The 13,540-nt window shown below is 41.9% G+C and overlaps 1 protein-coding gene across 1 annotated transcript in view; it reads left to right on the forward strand.

Moving 5' to 3' along the window:
- LOC122800382 (tumor necrosis factor receptor superfamily member 16-like) overlaps nucleotides 1-13,540 on the forward strand; it is a 261,184-nt gene that overhangs the window by 20,941 nt on the left and 226,703 nt on the right. The window lies entirely within an intron of this gene.

A 13,540-nucleotide genomic window follows, 5' to 3' on the forward strand; every position in this document is an offset into this window, starting at 1 on the left:
CCAGAAATATGATGCCAGGTTTAGAAATGAGCAGCTCTAGTGGAGTTAGACTGTAAACAAACTATACAGTAAAACAGAAAAGCTGTTAGCCCTAAAGAATGAAACCATACCTCAGTATTTCATATATTCAACCAAAAAAGGGTTAACAAAGAAACCAAGAGCAAGATCAAATTCTGCAGAGCTAATTACAAACTTAAAATAATTACAGACTTAAAATTGTTTTGTCAGCAAAGGATAACTGAGACATTTTTTATGTAAAGAACCTCAAAAATGATACGCAACATTATGTCAAGCTTATGTCTAATGGCAGCACCCAATAAAACCCTGAGGACTTAGCTAGCATCCTGACAGATCACATAAATTTCAGATTCTCCCTTCTATCGCCTACAAACTTCCCAATACAAAAGTAGCTAGTCCATACTTCTCAACCACCTCATTAATCACATCTGAACAGGTACTTAAGTACTGTCCAGGATGAAAAATCACCAGCTGTGTGGGTCTAGAGAACAGGTGGTTTCCTGGTTAGTGTGGAGTATTCCCTATCGAATCATTTTCAGCCACAGCCTTTCCACTAGATACATACAATAGACCAGATGATCAGCTGGTCCTTTAAGCCTTGCCAGCATAGTATTCAAGGTAATGGAATGTATTATCACAGACCTAATAAACTGGGACATAAGAACCTACAATCCCTAGACCTTAACCAATTTAGCTTTGTGCAAGTTGAAGTCATGTCTGTTAAACCTAGAAGTCTTTGTAACAAGTCATAGAACCACTAGATGAGGTTAATTCTGTACACACAGCTTTTGATTTTTAACTGAGGCCTCTGACACTATACTCCACTCGGACATGATAGACAGACTGGTCAAACTCCAAATAAATCCTTCTGCAACCCATCGATTTGTCAACTGTTTCATTGATCACTCTAAAGAGTAGATGTATACTATCCCCTAAGATGTTTGTCCTCACAGACCCTGGGTTACACCACAGGTGACCATTTCTGTTTGTCATCCACTTTTCTGATGACATGTATAATATTAAGTTTCTGGTTGACTGAGTTTATATACCATTGTAAGTTTGGAGTTATCAACTCCCCTGAAGGCAGTCTAATTGGGCTTGCCTCTGACAAACTCATGCTATCAAGATAGTGGCATAGAGCTGAATGCTTACATGTAGATTTCCTAGCTCTAATCCACTGGATTTACAACAAAAAACTTCATTCTCAACTTCTGCAAAAACCAGAAGCTATCATTTTTGGCACCAAACAAACAAAAAATAACTTGAGTAGTAGAGGCTGCCAGTCTCTGGAATGGACTTTCCATATACGTCAAACAGAGCACCTTGCTGACCCTCTTCAAGCGCAACCTTGATGAGTGGATGGAAAAACACCAATTTTTCCCAGGGATTCCTCCTGTGTCCCTCATTGACAGGGGTGACCAGTGCTGACTGAGGTTTCTTTTTGGGGATAAACTGTTGGCTAGGCTTGTAAGGGCCCCATGGCCATTAGCTAGTAACCTCCTCTGATCCTATATATGACCATAACACCACCTCCATAGAAAATGCTACATATTTTGATTCGACTCCACTCTTTTAACTTATTTCTGTCTTCATCTTAACAATACAATAAAACAGGTCAATTCTGTCTATTCTTTTTTATTTTTGGGTGAAAAGAATCTCTCACTTCTGTATTAAAACCCCCAGAACAGCCATAGGTAAAGGCATTCTGTTCTCCTAACTTGAATATGGCCTCTCTTTGTAGCCCCAGCTTCAAAAACAAACTCTACACCCATTCAGTCAATCTCAGGTAAAATGTTATAGATGTATTAACCTGTGTCCCCCCCTAAAATAACCACAAATACAAAATGCAGAAATGGGCAAACTGGCTCCCTGTTGAACAAACGGTTGATTCCTAGAATCCCAAATATTCAAACTCCTAAACAACCAGACCTTCTCTTTAATGGCAACTAAATAAAATTAGACCGCCTCCTTCTTACAGCCACAGAAGTCAGCCACAGCTATTCTCCCACACTACAACCCCCAAAACAAAATTCCACTGCATGTATCACTACTCCTCCACAGTAGGACTAAAACTCTAGGAAAGTATTAACCTGAAATAAGATGCCTCTTCTTATCCTACATTTAGTGCTTGGCTTAAGGTCCATGTAGTCATATTGGCCAAATGCCCCCAGAATTTATCCAACCCTGTCCCATAACCACCTGTTCTGCATTACTCTTTCTCCATCTAGTTACAGTTTGTCCCTTATATGGCTCATTCCACATCACCAAATCTTGTCATTCTCATTTGCTTGACAGAACATCTCCTAACCGCACTCACTCACTCTGACATTCTGCACTCCACCTTGTCCTATCATTTCCACTCACAAAACACCCAGCATATTCCTTACATTCTTGTTTGCTGATAAATTCAAATCAAAAATATACAATCTCTCACCAAAATACAACTCTGACTTTCTTTGTATTCCAGGGCTGAGACTGAAATATATCCGTGTTCTACCCATACTAACAAATTTTAAGTAAGCAACATCTGACTAACAACCCCCAAATCATCTGACTAAAGAAAAATAAATAATTTGTCCAGTGGACAACTAAAACATAAAAATGTACAAGTAACTTAACTTTGAACTAGGTTGCTGTTGTTTTTTTTTTTTTTTTTTGTGTTTGTTTTTCTGTGCACTTCTGTGTGTTTCTAGCAGGCTACTCTTAGCAGATAGTTTTTAAGGTTTTAGAAGGTAATTTAAGTATGCAGCCCCCCCCCCCCCCATGGTTGTGCTGCAATAAGCTTTCTCTTTGACCTTGGCAACATCTCTCAACCTGTTATCATACGAAATCTGGACAAAACCTAAAATAATGGGGGAGACAAAGGCCCAAAAATAGGGGTAGATTCTAAACACTGCTCATACAAACTTTGAAAGTTGCTAAAATAACAGGATTTGTGTTAGCATCCATCTCTGAAGGATAGTGGTAAGCACTAGGTAGCCTATCTACCACAAGAGGAGTGATTCTGGCCCATAAATTGTAGTTTATTGGCCGTTTGGGCAGTTTTTTCATCTCTCTCAACTTTCTGGTTTTAAAGCCCATGTTTGCGCTTGATCCCCACCTTTTCCTTAACTAGTCTAGTCCAGGTAAAGATCTGCTGTATCCAGGACTGTTTGTAAGCTTCTGAGCCCCCCAAACTTTTGTGTTGGTGTGGAGCCTTCTAGCTTATCAGTGGGAGTGGTAAGTACTAGGTAGCCTGTCTACCACAAGAGGAGTGGTTCTTGGCCCAGGAATTGTAGTTTATTGATAATTTTGGGAAGCTGTCCATCTCTTTCAACTTTCTGGTTTAAAAGACCACATCTGTGCTTGTTTCCCATCGTTCCTGTAACTAACCTACTGGAAAGCACTAGAAAGCGTTAAACTGATACAATCCTTCTAGTTTAAAAGAGAGTCTTTGGAGTGATTACGTGTCAGTTTTCTGTATTTTCTTGCTGTACTTAACTGTTTTCTGCCTAAATGCTGATTTTCCAGTGTTTATTGTGATTTAAAAGCTTGTTTTTTTCACATATCGTACTTATTTGACTGCCTGCATTTTTATTTAAATAATTGGTTTAACTATTGTAGGCTACATACTAAAGAACAATAGCCTTTTCTTATCGCTTGTTGCCATTTAAAGCTGTTTTTAAGTGTAGTTTTTATTGTTTTTGCCTTATCTTTTCAAAAAAACAAAAACATTCCTTGTTTCCCACCCTTCTAAGCTAGTATAGTCCAGTTTTCAGGCTAGTGCTGAATTCAGGGCTGTGTTACAAGTTTCTGAGTTGCCCACACCTTACTTGGATAGAGGGAAGTTTCTCTGTTCACCTGTGAGAGAGAGGAACTTTGAGCAGCCATCTGTTCCTCGAGGAGTGGTTCCAGCCCAGAAGTTAGTAGTTTAAAAACCGCGTTTGCACGGTTTTGCGTGCCAGGTAGCACCGGTTAGCTACGGTTAAATTATTCCCGGCTCCACTAAGTCTCCTCTTTTTTTCCCTTGAAACTAGTCTCTCAACCCCAAGCACTCAAAAAGCATCCTACAGTCTAGCACTTGCTCAGACCTAATAGCAAGCACTAATGTACCCAGGCACTTGATTGCCTAGCAGGGCAAGGCTCTTTATCCACCCCTCACCAACCAAGCAACTAAGCAGCTCACCCTACTGTTCAGGCATGACCAAAGGGCAAATTCAGGTGTACTCTCTCAGTCCAGCTGGTGAACCTGGGTATCCTGAGGCAATGTTACAACTGCCTCATGTACACAGAACCCTCCTGCCACAAAATGCTAATATATGCGAGAGATGCAATTATACAGCCAAACTGGAGGCTAAGGTCTCTCCACCCAAGACTGGAACAGACGGTCATGATAAGAAGGTTAACACTTGCACCACACCTCCAGCCTCACATAGACCTACTAAACCATCACTGGCAAAAAATACATAATACATACACTAAACCATACTCGGAAGCTCTAAATAAAAACCTGCAAAAGCATCTTGAGAGCTCCAAACCGGACACCCAAAAAACCTGCACCTCCCGTCACAAACCAGACAACACATAAAACACAAAATCAATGTGCCGCACAGTCACAGCCCTTAAGGTGAAATAACATACCTAACACACTAGTAATAGGTGACTCTATAGTCAGGCACACTGACGTCCCACTCACTAGGCTGGACAAGAAGAAGGTTACTGTTAGCTGGCTGTCCGCCACATAACACAAGCACTCGGGTCACTCCAGAACAAGTACAAATATGACTGTCCTTGTTCATGTTGGTGTGAATGACCCGAGACGTACCTCCCTGGACTACATGAAAAGAGACATGGAAGAGCTCTCTGATCATGTAGCCCATGCGGGTATGACCCTGACCCTGAGTAGCATCCTGCCCTCTCCAAGAATGATACCTCCGTATAAAGAAAAAATTATCAATTTCAACAATTGGCTAAGCTTCTGGTGTCATTCAATGGGGATCCAGTGTCTGTCAGCCTGGGACGACATGCTTGACAAGTCGCATTGCTTCACAAGAGATGGCTTGCACCTGTCACCCCTAGGCTTTCAAATACAGGCCAAGGCTCTTGCTGCCCCCATAGTGCCTTTTTTAGGTAAGGCTCAAAAGTCAAACCCACCTCCATAAACAGCACAAATAAAAAAAAGTGAGGGTTATGCTACTCAACGCCAGGAGTTTAAATCTCAAAATGCATGCGCTTGAAGCATGCCTCAGTATGGAGAACGTTGACATCTGTGCAGTAACTGAAACCTGGTTCAAGGCTCCTGAGAGCACTCCAGCACTACTGGGCTACAACTCATACCACACATTTTGGCCACAGAACACGGACCAAACACAAAAGGAGGGGGTGTATCCATATTCATCAAGGATACCTACACCTCCAGGTTAGTGACTAAGCATGACTCTCTGAGATCATCCATGTGCAACTAACATCGGGCAAATCTGCAATGCAAATTGTGGCCTGCTACAGATCACCCTGCATGACCTAGGACCACCACTCTGCCTTTCTGGAGACACTGGAAAACATGAAGGTCCTACAGAACACCCATATATTGGGTGATTTCAATTATCCTACCATTAACTGGGAAAACTACCTGAGTACAAGCTTCCTGGAATTTATCAACTCAAACGCCCTAGATCAGCTGGTAAACTCCCCTACCAGAGGTGAAAACATATTAGACTTGGTCATCACCAACATGGGCGACAGGTGTTCCGCACTTGAGGTCAACCTGTCACTGGTTAGATCAGACCATAAACTAATCACTCTGGATGTCCACACCCCACCACCACCCCCAACCAAGGAAACCACAGTGAAAAACTTTTCTAAAGCAAACTTCACCTTACTTAAGACAAGGTGGTACGTACATTTCACAGCCCCCATGCTAAAGGATAACGCTGCCCAAGACGCAGAATCCTTTACAAATGCACTCAGTATGAGCACCTACAAAGATGCATGGATCGTGCCATCCCTAGCAAAACCAAGACTCACTCCCCTAAGAGAAGGAAACCAGTCTGGTGGACCCCTGCCATAAACAGGTTATACAATATAAGGAGGAAACTAGTTCAGAAAAAAGCAAATCTCAAGAAGGAAAGACATCCCTGATCAGTATCAGTAAGAAACTAAGGTCCCTCATAAAATCATCCAAGGCTAACTTCAAAAGAAAAATAGCCAAGGATTCGAAAGATAACCACAAAGCCTTCTTTAGCTATGTCGTGAATCTAAGTGGTAGCTCACAGATGTGCTCTGAGCTAGTGCAAAATAGCACAAAATATACTGAACCTACTGATATTGCCAACATCCAGGCAGATAGATTCAGTGCAAACTTCACCCCCCTCTCACCTCCAAAAGGGCCCACAACTATACTGGGAAAAGTGTAGTGTCCCAGAAATCACAGACGCACAGGTGAAAACAGCCCTTTCAAAAGCCAAAAACACAGCATCAATGGGGCCAGATGGTGTCCCAGGATGCATCTTGCACGAACTACAGAATGAACCCCCCACCTAAACACACACTGTTCAACCTCAGCCTCTCCACAGGCTACGTGCCCATAGAATGTCACACAGCAACGGTTATTCCACAGCAACGGTTATTCCACTCCACAAAGGAGGGGCCACAACTGACCCTGGTAACTATCGCCCCATAAGCCTGACTAGCCCGGTCTGCAAGGTTATGGAGCGCATCATCATGGAACTCATTAACAAAGACATTGGGAACCTCCAAACACTTGACCCGACCCAGTTCGGCTTTAAGAGCAGATCATGCCTATTAAACCTGGTTGACTTCTTTGAGACGGTCACCAAGTCCATAGATGAGGAAAAGGTGGTTCACACATTCTACCTTGACCTCGCCAAAGCATTCAACACCATTCCTCACTCAGGTATTGTAGAAAAACTCACCAGCCTGAACATAAACCCCTACGTCACAAGATGGGCTGCCAACTGGCTTATAGACAGAACTCGCGCGGTAAGAATAGCAGACTCCAGGTCTGACTCTAAACCAGTCACAAGTGGTGTCCCGCAAGGCTCGGTCTTGGGACCCCCACTGTTCGGCATATACTTCTCAGAAGTACAGGCAAACACAGTAGGACTATGGCTAACCAAGTTCGCCGATGACTGCAAACTGGGAGCCATAACTGACTCTCCGGCTGACACGGACATCCTCCAAAAAGGCCTTACTGAGACGGACACCTAGTGTCAAAGTCATGGCCTCAAGCTAAATGTCAAAAAATGCATAGTCATCCCATTTGGGAAAAACAAAACGCCCACGAATTACCTCCTAGGTGGCAGCCCCCTTTATACAGAATAGGTAATAAGAGATCTGGGAACCCAGGTAGATAGTAATCTCTCCTTTGATAATCATATTGCCAACGTAGTTAGGAAATCCTATGTGGCCTATCTAATTACTAATGGGTTCGCATCTAGAAATAAAGAGGTTATAGTGCCCCTCTACTTGTCACTCATCAGACCCATCATAGAGTACAATCCCCCATTTGGGATGTACCTCACAAGACACTTCCAACAGCTGGAAAGACCACAAAAGTACCTCACCAAGAGGATTACTGGCCTCAAACATATGTTCTATGCAGACCGACTGGAAAAACTCCGGCTGTACTCCGTGGCATATCGCTTACTCAGAGGTGATCTCTGCCTGACTTACAAAGCCATGTCCAACTCAGAACTGATGGACATGCTCCACCTAAAGAAATCCAAGTCCCTGCTAGCCACGTGGTCTAGTGAGCTAAACCTAGCCACAACAATAAATAGAACATTCTGGAGGGATTGATTCCTGCCACAGAGACTCCCCATGCTTTGGAACAAAATTCCTATCTACATTAGGCAGTGCCCCTCACTAACACTCTTCAAGAGAAACCTTGACAAGTGGATGGGTAGCAGAAAATACACCCCTGAGATCACTTCATTGGCTCAGTTAATTAATCAATAGGGCGGCGAAAGCCGACACACTCTGGCTAGGCTTATAAATGCCCTCGGGCTGATAGCCTAGTACCTACCCATGAACCTATGAAGTCTGAAAATCAAATGTATGTCATTTTTTAGTGACTTCAGTCATTGGTAATTTGCTAGAAAACCAAAAATTTTGAGTAACAGTCCACAAATGTAAGGAGAAAATCTGGACAGTTTTGAGGTGTGATTGGCACGGTGCCAGCAGCTGCTTTTTGCTACGTTGCTGTTCTCTGATAATTGAAGGTGGTTTTGCATGCACTGGTCCCAAAATCTCTTCAGCTTCCTGCATTTCCTAAACATTTATTATTTATTTATTTACATTTGTTTACCGGGAAAGTCCGACTGGATACAGGTCCATTTTCAGCAGAGGCCCAGGGAGAAAAGCTCCACAGTACAATAGAATGCAGTACATGAGAGAACAAAATATAGAACATACAATTGATTTTAATACATAATAGGTTAGAAGTTACCAGTTTTAGTTAGTACAGTAAAAAGTCATTGAGATACATTGTCAAAAACTTAAATATTTTTTTTTTTTTTTTTTTTTTACCAGTGAAGAGACCTAATGTGATTTCTACCATTCTTGTCAACAAGAATCCTTGCTGGAACCTGTTCATGCAAGTTCAGTAGAATTTTTTCCTTTATGTTCTAAGATTGTCCTGGATGTGAGTGCAGGAGCAGTCCAGTCTGTTGGGTGTTCTTAGTTTGCACCCTCCTGAGTGTTCTTGCACCCACACAAGCAGATGCTCTGAGACTGCCTCCTCCCAACTGCTCCTAAACCCACATGAGTTTGTTAATGTGAAAATTCAAGTTTGTGCAATATCTACTTGTGCAGTACCCTAAATGGCACACTTTTGTACATGTAATGCCTGTGTCTGTTCTAGTATTACTAAATAGTAACTGTGTTTGTTTATATATGTATGTATGTATGTATGTTTCTTGCACTGGGAAAGAAGCAATGTAATTTCATATAGCTGTACTATGTGCATATCTAAATGACAATAAAGTTTACTTTGCTCATCAAAGTCAAGTCAATGTTCCGAGACTGTTTTCCGCACTTTGGCTACCACTGCAGCCCCATGATCTGGCTGTTCTCTTGCACTCCTCTTTTGCACAACATGCCAACCAGACTTCTAAAGAATACGTTTTGTTACCTGCAGTCCTATAACCTGGCATTAAAAATGTAATTGTGTGGGCTGTTACAAGGTGGTCAAAACTGGCACCACTAAAGAGTGTATGGATGTCATTAAAAAAGAGAGAGAACGCATCCTGATAGCTCATGTTTTATTCATGGTTCTAAAATGAATGTGTGTGTGTGTGTGTGGGGGTGAAAGCATTCTGCCAGCTGTGGAATTGTGGAATGTGAGATGCCAAGCTAGAAGAAGCATTTTGCTAAGCTTCCTGCCCAACCTGGATAGAAATATGTAGACCCATTTGCTCTTCCACATCAGAAAATGCTGTCTGCGAAAGCTAGCTACCTCAAGTGATGTAGCTTGCAGAGCCAACTACAGACAAAAAAAAAATGAAGGGGTGACAATAGTATTAAAGTCTGAACTTTGTAATTACAGGCTGCAGTGCAGAAAGGAGTGGAGACAGAGACAGCTTTCATGCTCTTGATACTTAATTACAAATTAGTAAGCTGTTAATGTGGACTGTCTACATTGTAATACAGGTATTAGGTGGAGTTATACACTATGTGTCTGTATATAATGCATATTTTTATAATGTCAGGATGGCAACATCTGCTGTATTGGCTGGGTTTAGCAAGACCAAGTTTGTTTTGGAATGTCGGTGCTTGTGTGTGCATATATATGTTAGAAGCAGTATGAATGACTGCAATTGTTTGCTAGGCTGGACTGGTTTAGCAGGATCAGTCATGTAAGCAGTCTGTGTCCAATGGATAAAAAAGCTCTTAACCCGGAGAGTTTAAAGGCTTTAGTTGTCACGATACTGAGATGGAATGGAAGTTTGATTGCAGATGTTTGAGTAAAGTTATCTGAATGATTGTGTTACCCACTGTAGCGTCTGTGATGCGGACCTAACTGCGTGGTTATTTTTCTACTGTACAGGTATATGGCATGGGCCTACCAAACCACATTAGGTAATGTCCTTTTGTCCAGTGTTATGTTGAGCTTTTGTAAGAATTGAATCTATGTGCAGAGAAGCTAGAAAAGGGCCAAGGTATGTAAACCTGTGGGTTGAGTGGCTGCATGCCCTTTATTTACAAGTAAAGGTCCACAAGGTCACAAGAAGTCACTAACCTGAAGGTTCAAATATTCATACTTCCAACAAAAGTGACAAAAGCAGGTTAGAGTACTGCATTTTGGAAAGCATAACTTTGTCTGGATAACCTGTCAGGAGGATGACTCAGTTTAAACTAAATGTGTTCTTCACAGAGATGTCGGGCAAGTTACATGAAAACATGCATTTTTCCAAGATGTTTTATAACAACTAATGGAGTATGTTGTCTCATCAGAGGTGTACTCAAGAAAGAGGTGGTTTAAATGGGTCAAACCTGCTCTTTTCAGTCCAATTCCAGTACAAAGGAGGTACTGGGCCTTGCATTTTTCACCAATTGAATCATTAAGCCTGACAAATATGATCTCCTCCAAGATGGGGAAGCTGGCCTGTCTTATGCAATGTTTTACTTGTGCTACTGCAGACTTTTACAAACAATGTGGCCTGCAGGCTTTAGTCCTTTTCGGTGTACCCAGCATAGACTGCAGTGGTGGAACCCAACAAGTGCTCGTGCTTCTTCCAGAAAATGCCGGAAACTTTTTATCTTCTGTTACTCTGGGATTTGGATGCTGTCAGCTGTGCACAGGCATTCCAATAGTGTAAGAAGGGACTTTGTCAGCAAGATAGACAGCCCAGAGTGCTTAGCATGTGTTTAGGGTGGGAGAGTGCAGGGAAAGTGCAAAACGTGTAGTTGTATGTCTTGTTAATTTAATGATACCTTTCATTAATCTCCAGGCAGTTCCATTACTGAAGTACTGAACTACTTAGCATACATACTGTACCCCACCCCCTCATTCTAAACAGTTCAGTAAAGCTTTGCACTTTTGTTTATTAAAAAATCAGATTTTGAAGGTGTGCTCTTTTTTTTTTTTTTTTTTTTTTTTTGGGGTGGGGGGGCAGAGAAGTGGGAGTGCAAGAAGGCTTGCTGGTGAGCAGTTGAAAATATTAGAATCATTGCAGCCAGCCATCTTTATATTTACCACCATTGCATGTACTATGATATGAAGTCTAGATCAAGGTATATGCCTGGGCATATGAAACAAAATGCACTGATAACAGAAACCAAGATGTGAAGTCATAAGATTTCAAAATGTGGGACAAACTTTGGCATGGCTTATCTGTGAGCTGTTTCAGCTCACCATTTATCAACAATTCCATTTTGAAAATGGAGAGCTGAAAAACCTATAAAAACAGACCACCCCCCCCCCAAAAAAAAATGATATAAACCAACTCTACAGTCGCACCACAGTGGAGAAAAGGGGGGGGGGATACTCGGCTCCAGTAACAAGTTACAAAATATGCAGCTCCAGTAACAAATTACAAAACAAACAAGTTACAGATATATGAAACTCACTTTGACGTGAAGTCTTCACAGTGAAAACTTGGTCATTGAAAAACACAGCAATAACTCTTGGGATAGCACTTTACCAAAGACATTAGGGCTTGGAACATTCCCAGGCTGCTTATCCAACCATCCCACACTGTTTAGCTGCCTTCTACATCACCAGTTATTTCCCATCACAGAACGAAACTGCACACTGAATGTCTTGTGTGCTTTTTCATGTCTTGAAGAATTTCTTTTGTTTTTGCTTTAGGGTGAGCAATCTGGCATTGTGTTGTCAGCTTCCAAGAGGGTAGATTAACATTTGGTACGTTTTTGCCTAACCGATCTGCAGCCTTGGTTGCCATAGATACACAGGCTGTTTTGGTTTATTGTCCAGATAACCACATAAGTAGATGCTTCATAAACTTCAAGTTTAACTGCACCACTTTGCATCATGGAAAAAAGGCCTTGGAGAATTATGTGAGTTCTTTAAAGTTATTACAAGTGGAGAAAGAGAAGAAAAGAACCCAACGTTGACAATCCATATCCCAGATTTCACAGTACTGGAGAGAGACGAATTTCTGAGAAGTTGTCTCAGTCCTCTGGACTTTAGTTTAAGAAAGACAACCCCTGTAGTTATGAATGCTATGCTTCCTTGGTTATGGGTGAGACAGCTTTCTTCCCCCAATCCCTTTAAGTGCTATCTTATCCAATCCGCTACTCCCTGAGGAGCACCCCATTTTAGCCTGTTACTGATTTATGATTTACAGAATACTGACACAAAATTTATAAAGACTAAAATGCCTCCCAGGGCCCTGACACCAGCTCTACACAGAGCTAGCTAGGCTTCTGACTTTGACCCTGGCAATACAGAGCCAAATAAATGCCAGTTGTCATGAAACTGACTTCTCTAATGCTGAGACTAGCCTGCTGGTTTACCCAGTGTTGCAGTAACTGGAATTTTTTTTTTTACCCACACCATGAGTGTCAGATGTTACTTGTGCCTATGCAGTGCTGGCCTCCCACCTTTCCAACTTTGGTTCATCCAGAATCAGTCGGCTTATGTTGGACTAACTGATTTATGTTCATCTAATTCAGGCAGGCGGTGGCCTAGCTAGCAGTAATGAATGCAGTCCGTTTCTGAATATCTGCTGTATTCCAAAAAAAAGGTGGCCATGTTTGACAGAGGCTCTTGTTCAACCACACAACAGTTCTTCCCCATGGCACAAGTCCCTAGCAGGTCCTATTGGCTGGTGCGTCTTTAATGACTGTCTCTTCACCCTGGTGCCTTATAGCTGCTCTGCTGTAGGTTCCACCAAAGTGTAAAATCATGCATGTTCCTACTGGACTTGTTAAAAGGTGACTAAAAATATGAATATGTGGGATAGGCTAATTACTTTGGGTAGGACTTATTGTGCATGTCACAGCATACTCTGCAGGATACATTTGAGTACAATGTAAATGCAAATGATTGCAGACGCTTTGGCATGGTGATAATGGAGTCTCATGAAGCTGCCAAAAGCTGCAGTAAACTATACAGATCAGTCAATGTGCGGGTGAGGTCACCTTTCTGTTTGAATAGTTTATGTCCTCCCAAGGATGACAAAGTTTGCATGGCTTACAGTTTAGCTGTTCCCTAGTAACACCTGGACAGCAAGAAAGTACGAGTCGTGTCAGTAGAAAAAAAAAACGAATTGTAACAAAGGAAAAAGTACAGCCCAACATGCAGGAGGAGAAGCTTTGCCTGGTCACTTTTTTGTCCTTTCCTTCATCCATCACTGTCTGACCACCATGGACTGACCAAATGTGGTCCTAAAGTGTAACACCAGCTTTACAATATTGTCATCCTGTTATGTGACCCACAACAGCATACTTGTAATGTGAAAGAGTACAGACATTGTTTATATATACATTTACTGCACCTGCATTCGCCTGCCTGCCTGCATGAACGACATTTTAGCGATCGTTTCAAAGCTTCGCACAC

Source organism: Protopterus annectens, chromosome 4.part0 (genome assembly GCF_019279795.1).
Source record: "Protopterus annectens isolate FY-2018-M chromosome 4.part0, PAN1.0, whole genome shotgun sequence".
NCBI classification, from domain to species: Eukaryota; Metazoa; Chordata; order Ceratodontiformes; family Protopteridae; genus Protopterus; species Protopterus annectens.